General features: G+C 48.7%; 1 protein-coding gene across 2 annotated transcripts in view; it reads right to left on the bottom strand.

Moving 5' to 3' along the window:
• The window catches only part of COL8A2 (collagen type VIII alpha 2 chain), a 154,477-nt gene that overhangs the window by 73,715 nt on the left and 67,829 nt on the right, over nucleotides 1–12,933 (bottom strand). Inside the window, exon 2 of one of the 2 annotated variants that reach the window (XM_066639087.1) lies at nucleotides 6,064–6,131. The exons of the other annotated variant lie outside the window; for it this stretch is intronic. The gene's annotated coding sequence lies outside the window, so the exon portion shown is untranslated. The remainder of the gene's footprint in view (nucleotides 1–6,063; nucleotides 6,132–12,933) is intronic. 2 annotated transcript variants of the gene reach the window in all.

Below are 12,933 nucleotides of genomic sequence, written 5' to 3'. Positions count from 1 at the left end.
CTGATCTCGGAAGCTAAGCAGAGTCAGGCCTGGTTAGTACTTGGATGGGAGACCGCCTGGGAATACCGGGTGCTGTAGGCTTCTACCATAGTCTTTCAAGACTGAACGTTGCCAACCACTGCCCCTCCTCCAAAAAGCTTCCGCCAACCCTGTGAGAGAGTGACCGGCTCAAGGTCACCGAGAAAGCTTCATGGCTGGGTGAGAATTTGAACCTGGATCTTCCAGGTCTAACACCAGAACCACCACACCATCCTGGTTTTCCATATGGAGCATGACACAAAGTCATCCCCCCCCCCACACACATGTTTGCTCAATACTTTTCAATATTCTGTAATTCTAAATCACTCCTCCTCCACCCCCAACAATTTCCAGTCTCTGCCATCTCTAAGACCATCAATATATTCATGAGCTCCATCTCAGGCTCTGGAAAAAGGTACTGTAATTTGGAAAATAAATTCCATATGAAATTTGTAGTGGTACTAGGACGCCTGGCATCTCTAAAGCCAGAAGGGAGTTTTTCTACTCCCCCACACCCCCTCCAATCTTCTCTCTCCCCCCTACCCGTCTCCAGACTTAAGTACATGCTGCTTAGGCCCAGCTGTTGGGAACAGAGAGGGAGGTTAACTCTCCCAAATGCTCCCTTGATTCTTTGCACAAGAGGAAACTTTAAATAAGTTGTGCACAAGTAAACTGTACTTGATTACTCCTTCACGCAGTCATTGATCTCAGCATCCGAAAGAGCGGCTGCCCCCAAGTTATTTTGCCCCACTTTTGTACTGTCACCAGCACCTCCCTGGCGTAGCGTGCGTGAAAGAGGCACCTCCTGTTTCTGGGGGGAGGGGGATTGGTGGTGGCAGAGGGCAAAGAGGGGAAAAGAAAGAAAACATGTTTATGCTTCTTTTAATATCTCCCTCCTGTTTTACATTTGCAGTCTTTTCAAAAGATACAGCCCGGGCTTTGCCAAGATTCCTAAAGAGATATCCTGAGAAATGTAGACCGGTTTCCCAACCAAAATTCAAAGAAAACAAATGTCAGGCCAGCAATTGATATGAAATAGTTTAAAAATGAGAAAAAGCTGCCTCAGAGCTAAGTTTACATTAAACTACATTTCTGCAACAAGAAGGAGGGGAGCCGCAGAAGAATTTCTCTCCGCCGAGGAAGAAAGAGAACCTGAGCAGGGTGGAAAAAGCTAAGGTTACCTGCCAGGGACGAGGCCAAGAAGTCCTTGGCAAAGGAGGGGAAAAAAACATCAGGAGCTGCGTTACTTTTGGCTCCGCGCAGGAACTTGGGCACCAAGTGGAAAACAAAAGGGCCTGAAAAGCAAACCTGTTCCCTTTTGCACCAGAGGAGTCCAATACATGTTGTTGGCATCCTTCAGTCTCGGAAGACTATGGTGTCACGCTCTGAATGGTGATTCCGGAACAGTGTCCTCTCCAGTGCGCGAAGCCTGGGTAAAGTAGATATGGGGGATAGGCTGTTTCCCATGCAGCAAATCCCCCCTCTCCACGTCGCTGGAATGGTCCAATGGAAAGGCAGAGGCCAATGCGGTTGGTTCCAGCGGCGTCGCAGGAGTTGCCAGAACGTGACTGTGTTCAGCCATGAACGGCCTCAGGGACTCCGGCTCCGGATTTTGCCTCGAGGTTGACTCCTGAAGCCTCTTCCATAACTGGATGTAGCCACAAGGCAGTGGAGGTTTGGGATCAGAGTTTTCCTTCTCTCAGATGAGCTGCCTTCCCAGGCTTACGAGTCCCATCTACCCGGTGGGTGTTTAGTCGCCTCTTAGGACAAGTACAGCCAAACTGAGGGCCTATTCTTATCCCCAGCCCCCAGTCCGATACAACGCAACAGAAATCCAGCTGAGTAGCTCGCCTGCTTGTTCCTATTCAGGTCACAGAGAAGAAATTAAAACAGTACAGGGTGGTGGTTCCCAAAATTACTGGGGTCACAGCTCCCCCACAGCCTTCCAGGCTCAGCCGGGCACTGTCATCTTGGGTCACACGATCGAAGATAGCGGCACCCAAATCTTGTGAGATTTCGCATGACCCAAGACGGTGGCACACAGAAAATCCGGTAGGAGGAGGTCACCAAGGACATCCCGTGGTGCCCATGTTGAGCATGTCATGATGCACATTTTGGGAACCACTGAGCACAGGATAACCACTGCTACTATAGGCAAGTTGGAACTGAATCCAAAGCCAGGTGCAACGAGAGCTGGTTCAAGCCCCCATTCAGCCATGAAGCTTCCTGGATAAATTTGAGGCCAGTCTCAGCTGTTGACACTGCCGGCCCATCCATGAGGCTGCCTGAGGCAGGCTGCTTAGGCGGCAAATTGCAAGGGGTCTGAGGGGGTAGCGGATCCCTTCATGAAAACAGCCCCACTGGATCAGGCCAAAGGCCCATCTAATCCAGTTTCCTGTATCACAGTAGCCCACCAGGGAGCACACAAGACAACAAGATATCTGCATCCTGTTGCAGCTGGCATGTCAGAGACAGGCTACTATTAAAACCAGGAGGTTGACATATCCATTATGGCTTGTCACCTGGGATGGAAGGTGGGAAGGGATGCGATGGATTGCTCCCAGTGTGGAAGGGATTGTCACTCCCGAATTGGCCTTTCCAGCCACACTAGACGCTGTTCCAGAACCACCATTCAGAGTGCGATACCAGAGTCTTTCGAGACTGAAGGTTGCTGACAACAACCTGGGATGGACCTTTCTTCTAGAAATCTGTCCCGTTCCCTTTTCAAGGCATCTATGCCAGATATCATCACCACATCCTGTGGCAAGGAGTTCCACAGACTGATTACTCACTGGGTAAAGAAATATTTTTGTTTGTCTGTTCTAATGTCTTTTACTCCGAGACTGCCACTGCAGCCTCTGTCCAAGCTGCCACCGATGAAAGGCGCACTGACCCTACTTTCCAGTAGTTCAAGCGAGAAACGGATCATTTTCCTCCTTAGTTCTCTTTCTTGCACAGTGGTCAAACCTGGAAGTGTGGGACATCTGGTTTTAAGCAGAGGGACAGCGCAAAAGCAGGGATCCGAGCGCAGCTCGGCCCATAGCATGCTTTGGGACTGCTGGGAAAAAATGGCCCATGGAAGCTTCTGTGCTTTGAAAACCAGCAGTGTGACAACTAGAAATTCAGCAGATGAAGCTTGTTTCATTATGAAGAACTTAAGAGCAGCCCTGCTAGATCGGAACCCGGGCCCAGCTCACCAAGCCTCCTGCATCCTCTTTGTTGATTTCATTCATTTTTGCAAGCTGTCCTGAGAGGCTCTGCTTGGAGGGCAGGATGCAAACAAAGACCTCACAGCACATGTTTATTTTACCAGATGCCACCAGGGTAGGTGAGGTGGGAAGCAGAATGCCCCATAAGCCCTGCGCCCTTGTGCCAATGGTAAGCAACCTTCCAAAAGCACGCATTGCATGGGCTGTGAAATAGGCTTCCCATCATACACCTTCACATCACCTCTTCAGGGCAGGGTCACATGTTCTATTCCTTCCCTGCCTCCTTCACGCAATGGATCCCTACCTCCCCCCTCCCTGCACCCACAGAGACATTTCAGCGATCACACGCCCCTTAATCTCCACCGCACTCTAGACAGAAACCCTTTTATTCCCTAAGGCAGCACCCGTCATGGGGCTTTCAATTTCACAGTGGGAACACAACTCTTGTGTATGTATATCACTAGCCTGAAGTAAAATTGGTTTCATTATAAGTCATTTTGCTGAAAGTTGCAGTTTCCAAAAACTTCTTGACCACCGGAAGACTTGCTATTGAGAAAATTCTTACAGAGTACAAGCAGCTCTGTTTGCTTATATCACAGTTTCTCAAACTGTGGGTCATGGCCTGATGTCTGGTGGGTCCAAGGTTGGCCCCCCCCCCACCTGCCCTTGTTGGTTCCAAATTGGAGCCCTCTGGATGCAATTGGAGGCCACACTGGACCTCTGTAGGCCTCCAGAAGCAGCTGAAAATTCACTTCTGAATTTTTGAAAGTGATTTCCGCTTGTTTTGAGAGGCCTGCGGAGGCTGGCACTAGAGAAGGTGGGTCACGGTAACCTCTACCGCAGAGCAGGTGGGTCGTAGAGGGCAAAGTTTGGGAATTCATCCTCACCACCTTGTGAGGTCACCATGACAGAATATTTTTGGAACCACACCGTGAACACGTCATCCCAACGTTTGCTATATCTCCAGTTTGCGCTTATCACGGCATCACCAACAGGTATAAGCACCATCATAAGAACAGCCCCACTGGATCAGGCCATAGGCCCATCTAGTCCAGCTTCTTGGATCTCACAGCAGCCCACCAAATGCCCAGGGAGCACACCAGATAACAAGAGACCTGCAAGGCCTCCTGGGAATTGTAGTTAAGATCATAAGAACAGCCCCACTGGATCAGGCCATAAGCCCATCTAGTCCAGCTTCCTATATCTCACAGCGGCCCTCCAAATGCCCCAGGGAGCACACCAGGTAACAAGAGATCTGAATCCTGGTACCCTCCCTTGCATCTGGCATCGCACAAGATGTCTGTTGCTACAAGTCCCACAGGTCTGCCTGTCAAAAACACCTCAGATCTGTAACAAGAGAGGACAGAGTAGATGAGATGAGATAGGAACGACTCACAACCAAAGCAGGAAGGTTGAACATGCTGGGAGACGAGAAAGATAGTGTACTGCAGCTAAAGGATAGCGAGTGCCCTGAGTAATCCCTGGAGGTGTTTGAGCGAGCAACGGTGGCTGTGGGTCAGCACATACAGCAAGCTTTCTCAAATGAAACTTCAGTCTCCTCAAGTGTAAACAAAGATGAAACTAAGACCCATCGACCATACAGTTCACTTTTTTGGTCTAGGCATGGCAGAAAAAGGAATCCGTCTCTGGGCACAATAGGGAAGGTCGGTGCCCCACGATACGTCTTAACATTTCTGATTCTTCCAGGAAGCAAGAAAATTTGTGAATACAGAACTGAGCAACACTTGCTAAAGGACAGATACCTGAGTGCTGCAGTTTCACTAGCTGGTGTATGGAAGGGGGCGGGGCAGCCTTGGATTCTTTGCTCTGGTCTGAATCCAGATGAACTCACAATCTGGGGCGATTAGGGAGTGGGGACTTGAGGCACTTGCATCTCCCTAAGCAACTACTCATGTCTTTGCAAAAGAAGGTCCGTCCTGCATTTAGCCATCAAGAAATGCACCTTAATTTCACCTTTCAGGTGACCAGTTTATGCACCACGCCAAACCGATCATGATCGTATGATGGCTAGGACCATATCCTCCATATCCTATTTGCATACCAAGGAACAAGGCTGTGGTGAATCAAAGCTTTGAATCCACAAAATTTGCTCTTTCACAGTATTCATAAGAACACAAGAACAGCCCCACTGGATCAGGCCAAAGGCCCATCTAGTCCAGCTTCCTGTATCTCACAGCGGCCCACCAAACGCCCCAGGGAGCACAACAGATACCAAAAGACCTGCAAGGCTTCCTGGGAATTGTAGTTAAGAACATAAGAACAGCCCCACTGGATCAGGCCAAAGGCCCATCCAGTCCAGCTTCCTGTATCTCACAGTGGCCCACCAAATGCCCCAGGGAGCACACAAGACAGCAAGAGACCTGCATCCTGGTGCCCTCCCTTGGCATCCTGGTGTCCTCCGTTGGCATTCATTTTTCACATTCCTCTTTTCAGAGAATCTCCCCACATTCAAGGGGTACAAAGGCACACAGCCTCTCTTCCCCACCCTGACATCCTCCTCCAGGGATGTTCTGACCTCACACACTTTTCACAGACTCAAACCTTGCCTGGCTTGAAATGCTCCACTCTCCACTTGTTGGAAGACCCCCACCACCACACACACACCATAACAGCACTTCCCACATCACAGAAGGACACCATCACTTCCATCTTCTTATGATTGGCACAGAATGCAGAGCTGCCTCCCTTGTTCTGTCCAATTGCCAGAACAAATGGGTAGGTTTGATCATCAGGGCTGACAAAAAGGAGGAAGGGTCTCCAAAAAAAAAAAAGGGCGGGACAGCCAAAGTCAACCGAGCTGTGGGGAGACACATACCTTCAAAGCAGCACAGGGGCCAACATCTGTCCGCCTGCCTGTCAGTTGCTCCAGGCGACGCACTGGCTCTGCAGGAGATGAATGGAGAACGTGAACAGTCAACACCAAAGGAACAGAAATCCCACGGAAGAGAGGCCTTCTCAATCTGCTCCTCCTTGACAAAGCTCTGGCTCTCCCCTCTTCCTGCCCTTGTTTTGCCCTATAAGAATGACTGACAAGCTCAGCTTTAACTAAGGGATTTTGCGGGTTTAAAGCATGTGACCATTTTTCCTCCTGTTTTGTCCATTAACCCCTTTTCAAAAATATAAAATTCAAGCCTTTCCTCTGTGGTGTTTTCTTTCCTCCTTGACGGTTCTCCCCACTTCCAGGCGGAATCCTTAAAGCGCTCAGAGCCAGCAGAATCTCCAAAGGAAGTCTCTTTTCCTGGCCCTGGGGCCAATCCCCACTAGCACCCAAGGCCAGCCTGTTCTTGAGGTTCTCCAGGGTAATCTCTGCAGGCGGAAGATTGGCGGCCTATCCCCACTCCACTGCTCACCCTCCTACTGCTTGGATCAGAAAAGAAAGAGGGGGATGGAGCATTAGAGGAAGCACAGAGGAGAAGAGAGTGGTGGGTTAGACTTGCCTCTACCACACTTCTTCTCTGCTCCTTTTGCAATCCAAGGAGTAGGAGCAGCAGAGGTTCCTGCATCATGAAGTAAGGGGAGGTCAAGTCTCATCCTTCTAGCTCTACCCTGCAGATGCCTGATCTTGTCTGATCTCAGAAGCTAAGCAGGGTCAGGCCTGGTTAATACTTGGATGGGAGACTGCCTGGGAATACTGGGTGCTGTAGGCTTATACCATGATCTGGGAAGCTAAGCAGGGTCAGGCCTAGTTAGTACTTGGATGGGAGACCGCCTGGGAATACCGGGTGCTGTAGGCTTATATCATAGTCTTTCCAGACTGAAGGTTACCATCCATCTCCCTATACTGAACACTAACTCCCGACCTCGTCTGATCTCAGAAGCTAAGCAGGGTCAGGCCTGGTTAGTACTTGGATGGGAGACTGCCTGGGAATACCGGGTGCTGTAGGCTTATACCATGATCTCGGAAGCTAAGCAGGGTCAGGCCTGGTTAGTACTTGGATGGGAGACTGCCTGGGAATACCGGGTGCTGTAGGCTTCTACCATGATCTCGGAAGCTAAGCAGGGTCAGGCCTGGTTAGGACTTGGATGGGAGACTGCCTGGGAATACCGGGTGCTGTAGGCTTCTACCATAGTCTTTCGAGACTGAAGGTTGCCAACCATCTAGCTCTATGTATGGAGGGCTGCTGCAGATCATCAGTGAAGGGGGGCAACCATTTGGGAAAGTCAGCTTGAGACTGTGTCCTCATGGATTCACTCATTGTTTTTACACCCACTTCCAATATGGTAGAGATCAACAACTGCACATCCAGAGCAACAAGCTCGTTCTCCGAGTACAACCATCCACCCTTCACCCACCCACCCACCCACTTCACCCTTCACCCACCCTTCATCCACCCAAGAGAGAAGCATAGAGGGAAATGGTGTATGTGGGTACAAGACTCACTGCCAGTCCACTCAGAGGTGTTTTTTTTTTTTTTGAGGAGGTTCATATCCTGGTACACTGCCCTCCATCGTCTATCCCAGTGATTTTCAAGTGGTGTGCCACAGCACATTGATCTGCTGTGAAAGGTCTGCAGATATGTTGCAAGGTTTTGGAGCACAGCAGTTAAAAATCACTGAAAAATTCTTCCAGGTTCTGTGGCTCTGGTTTTAGAGCAACTGCCTGTAGTAATGAATTGTCTGTCCCGCTTCCTCCACTGGCACCTTAGAAGCAGAGCTGCAGAATCTGGAAGAGACTCCTGGAAGCGCTATCAAAAGAGATGAAGACCATAGAGCAGCCATTTTCAACCACTGTGCCATGGCACACTGGTGTGCCGCAAACAGTCTGCAGGTGTGCTGCGGGAGTTTGGGGGAGAGTCATTTATTAGTAGGACCTTTGGAGGATGTGAGCACCCCACCAACAGCATGGTGTGCCTTGTCAATTGTCCAAAAACTGATGGTGTGCTTGACTATTTTAGTACCTCGTCAGTGTGCCGAGAGACGAAAAAGGTTTAAAATCACTGCCATAGAGGTTAATATGCCATGAGAAGGAAAACACTGAAAATCACTACTCTATTCAAAGTAGTCCTTGCAAACTGTCATGAATATGTACAGTTTAGGCCTAGTAGCATTGCAAGCCTGAACCACAGTAACCCAGTAACACAGAAGGGGCTTGCAAGGTACTAGCTGCTAAGAATTTACAATTCAATGGAAGGTAATTATGTAGCACCTAGGCAGCCAGAAAGATGCCCATCAAGGATGGAATGCAGCTGCAGATCTCCAGGGGGGAGGGAAGAGCTGAGAGGGTGAGCATCCAGCCCCACTTCCTGGTGGAGGACAGGGTCTTTGTTCCTTGTCTCTAGGTGAGAGAGGTGGTGGGTGCACATCCTGCCCCTCCAGGACCATGTGGCCCATAGGTAACTGGCCTGAGGATCTATAAAAGAAGCTGACCCAGGTGAGGGTTACAGAATAATAGGGTTAGCCAGTTAGCTTTGTTGTTTTATGCTGATATGTTTCTTAGAAGCTTTTATGCCTCTAGCATTTGCTGCCTTTTGTAACCCTATGTACTTAATAAAGTAAAAATCTTTTTTAACATGTTGGTTCATTGTCTGCTGGGACAAAGGTTCAGAATCCTGCCTAGCAGTTCAGCAAGCTACCAAAATCCTCATTGTGGACTAGTAACTTGAGGACTGAGACTTTAAGTAAAGAAAGTGCTCAGTGCCTACAAGGGATATAGTTAAGCCTAGAGGGTCTTGGTTCCCTGGACTGAGCACTGGCTCTTACAGGGTGGTGGCAGTACTACCGAACAGGGATCTTTGAGGGCTCTAGGTTCAGAACCAACAACTCTGAGCACCCAAAACCCTGGAGTGAGACCCAAGTGTACGACACAAACCAAACTGGTGTTTACAGAATAGGGAAGTCAGCAGAAACACACAAGCTCATCTTTTGATACTGATGAAGGCCGTGTTCATATATTGGGTTAATTTTGCTATAGCACAGTGCTTAAGCTGTGGGTCGGGACACACAAGGTGGGGTGTGAGCCGAATTCAGGTGGGTCTCAATTCATTTCAATGTGCTGTTTTAAATAGACTTGATGCTACCAGGGTATGTGACAGATCTGTACTTTTAACAGGTTACTATGCATATATATGCTTTTCACAGTGATAATCAGTGGGACCTACTCTTGGGTAAGTGTTGATAGAACTGCAGCCTTTGTTTGGGGAATTATGACGACACTTCCAGCCATGACATCACTGTCAGTGGGCCCCCACAGTTTGTCATTCTAAAAAGTGGGTCCCAGTGCTAAAAAATTTGAGAGCCACTGCAGCGATCTTTGTGAAAAACACTCACAATCCTGTGGATTAATAACCTCACGTTGCTAGGGGGAAAAAGGAAGATCGACCTGGAGTGTGAACAGACATTATGTATGTTTCAACATATCTGTCCTAGTTTACGGCTCACAATACTTTGGAAAATCTCCATGAAGCAGGATGAACTGGGGTACTGGTCAACTGATCTGACCTGAGATAGGATTATGTCCATAAAACTGATGTCACCAAACCACACACCAAAAATCTCAATGGATGTCAGTCCAGGGTGCCAGATGGTCTTCTAAACATGGTGAAGGTAAAGAGTCTTTGAGCTTTCTAGCAAAGCCAAGAAGGTCTTGGTTCAGTGGAAGACCAACTGACTGGCATGCAGAAGGACACAGCTTCAATCCCAGCATCTCCATATTGGGCAGAAGAAACTTCAGCTCCAGAACCTTAGAGAGCCACTGAAAGACAGTGTTGACAATACTGATTAGGCTACAATCCTATCCACACTTTCTTGGGAGTAAGCCCTACTGAACCCAATAGGACTGATTCCCGAGTAGACATGCAGAAGATTAAGCCCCTAGATGGACTAATGGCCTAATTCAGCAAAAAAGACTGATTCCTGTGGTCCTTCCTGGGGCAAAGACTAATTCTAGATCCAGTTCCATGTGATTCTGGAAAACCTACTGCAAAGCTATCAAGCCTTCCTTGGGTTTATTGAAAAGCTTGGTGCGCCTTTAACGAGTCGGCGAAATAATATCCCGCCCTATGGTACAGTCTATGGGAACCTGGCCAGGCTAGGATGATTCACTGGAAACGGTATAACCCACTTCTTGGATGTATCACAGAGCTTGAAAAACTCTTATACAACCGTTCTTCAACGAACGGACCTCCGTACACAAGTCTGAGTTTCAAAGTGAGAAAATCAAGAACCTCTTTTTTAGGCAAAGACCCTCACTCTCTCTTCCCTTCCCCTCTCACTAACCCCCTCTTGAGTGGGTCAGAAGAATTTTACATTAAAAAAAATTCCAAACACAAAAGAGCTTCAGTGCAAAAGACCCGGTTAGCCAAGTTTCAAACACAATTTCTGGTGTTGTTTTTTTTTAAAAACGTTATTAGCTTAGCTTAAAACCCCTGCAAATGCTGGGTTTACAGTGGAAACTCTGACAGACTCATCATACTTGCAAACCGAACATCACACTAGTAAGGTGTAGGTCTTTCCGTGGGGCTTAGAACAGATTCTAAACACGTGTTTCATAGAAGTTCAAAAACCCTGTTGGCCATTTGAGCAAAAAAATGGTAGCTGGGCAGAGCAAAGTCTATTTAACGGTTCAGAAGGAGTTACTTGCTATAAGCTAACCCAGATGGTGCATTGGGCAACAAGGAGCCCATACTGTGATCTTTCCCAGTAGTCATTCCTGGGAAAGAAGAGGTTGCAATGCCCCTTTCAGATGTGCAGATGTGCAACACCAGTGGTGGCGGCCATTCTACTGGAGACGTAGAAGCAAGTTTGAAAGCCTCTAAACTTTCTACTCGCAGAGGGCATTCTTCACATCTTCCCTGCAACTGGAAATCTACATATTGCAAAGATTCTAGGTCATGATGTAGAGCAGGGGTGTCCAAAGTTTTTGGCAGGAGGGCCACATCATCTCTCTAACACTGTGTCGGGGGCCGGGGGGGGGAGAAGAATTTACATTACAATTTGAATAAATTTACATAAGTTTACATAAATGAATATATTAAAGATCAACTTATATGAATGAATGAAGGTCTTGCAATAGCTCAAGGCCTATAAAAGGCCTTGCACAAAGCAAGGCTGGCCTTTCCTTTGCTGCCGCTACTGCATCATAGACGTGAAACAACGAGCAGTGGAGGGAGCCCTCAACCCACAGCTCATGCGAGAGGTCAAACAGTCGCCCTCACACTGAGAGCAGTTGCGTCGGGCCAGTGCGGGCTCCAAAAAATCTCCGGAGGGCCAGAGGCTCATTGGAGACTGGGGGTTCCCTGAGGGCCACACATGGCCCCAGGGCCGGGGTTTGGGCACCCCTGATGTAGAGGTTCCCAAACTCCTCTGAGGGAGTTGGGAACCTTGTAAGTAGTGGTAGGGGTGAAGGAGAAGCAGGGGGTGGCCTAGATGGCACCACAGCAATCACAGTGCCCTGGGGACCCATGGACATTTTAACATACTTGGGGAGCTCCGGAAGCCTCTTCTGCGAGCTTCCGCATAGGCGGCCCGAGTGCCAACAGGAGCTCACTTCTGGTTTGCATGATTGGCAATTGGAGCCCAGGGAATCAACATGGAGGCTCACAGAGGCGGCTGTGAGCCTCCAAAACCCTCATGGAGGCTTCAGGAGCCGCTCAGTTATGTTAAAATGTCCTGCAGCGCCGTGATCACTGCACTGCTGTAGAGGCACCCATTCCTGGGCCACTCTCCTTAAGGGGGAATGACTCGTTTTCAGTTCCCCAGGTGGGTCGCGACTCACCAGTTTGGGAATCGCTGATGTAGAGCTTTGTTCACGTTCTGCACTGTGCAGGTTATAAGGCCTCACATGCGAACTCAAACTGTGCACTTTGCAGTTCAAAATATCAAACATTGTCTGCAAAGTACATGGAGGTGACACAAGTCCTAAGAGAGCGGAGCAGCTTGAAGTCGCTACGAACTCCCCAGGAACGAGGGTTGGGATCCAGCACAACTGCCGGGTCCAGCCCTGCCTCCTGCTCCCCACTCGCCTGCCCTAGGGCTGCCCCCACCCCAGAACACTTCCCTCCCACCTCTTCCCGCCCATCCCTGAGTCTTGCATTGGCCAAGCCAATTCTGATAGGATGCTTACACACTGTGATACATCCCCAGGTAAACAAGTACACACACAGACACAGACACAAGTCTCTTTTAGTCTCTAGACTCTTTTTGAGTCTCTGTTCCAAGTCATGAGTTGTGTCCGAGTCAGTGACAACCATTACTCAAATTAGCATGTCACAAAAAACATATTTCCACAGGACTTTACGAGTTGAGTTTCCATCCATGCCTAAAAGCGTATTTGAGTCTCTTGTGCAATATTTTTGCTAACTGCAATAGTTTAGTGCAAGACAGTATTCAGAGGATGACATGACATGAGGATAAAGCCCATTTAAGGCTCACATCAGTCAATAATTCAAGGTTCTGCCCTGACAGTTCAGGACATGCCCCCTTGCCCTTCCAAGACCACCACCTTATTTCAGATAACTACGCCCTTTTCCATCAGCAAAAGAGCTGGGGTTGCTTATCATGCGATCCAGCCATCCGTGTGGACAAACCATTTGTTCACTGCATCTGGTGCTCTGAAATGCCAATCAAGTGCATATCAGCCTGAAGTCTGTTTCTTTGGTGCAGCCTGAGTTTTATCGGTCCTGTGACCAAAGGTGCCTTATGCAAAGCTCACAGTATGTGTGCAGCCACCTCCCCTCCCACATTTGAC

Source organism: Tiliqua scincoides, chromosome 10, assembly GCF_035046505.1.
Source record: "Tiliqua scincoides isolate rTilSci1 chromosome 10, rTilSci1.hap2, whole genome shotgun sequence".
Lineage (NCBI taxonomy): Eukaryota > Metazoa > Chordata > Lepidosauria > Squamata > Scincidae > Tiliqua > Tiliqua scincoides.
The sequence above is the reverse complement of the archived record's forward strand: the minus strand, read 5'-3'. Positions and strand labels throughout refer to the sequence as shown.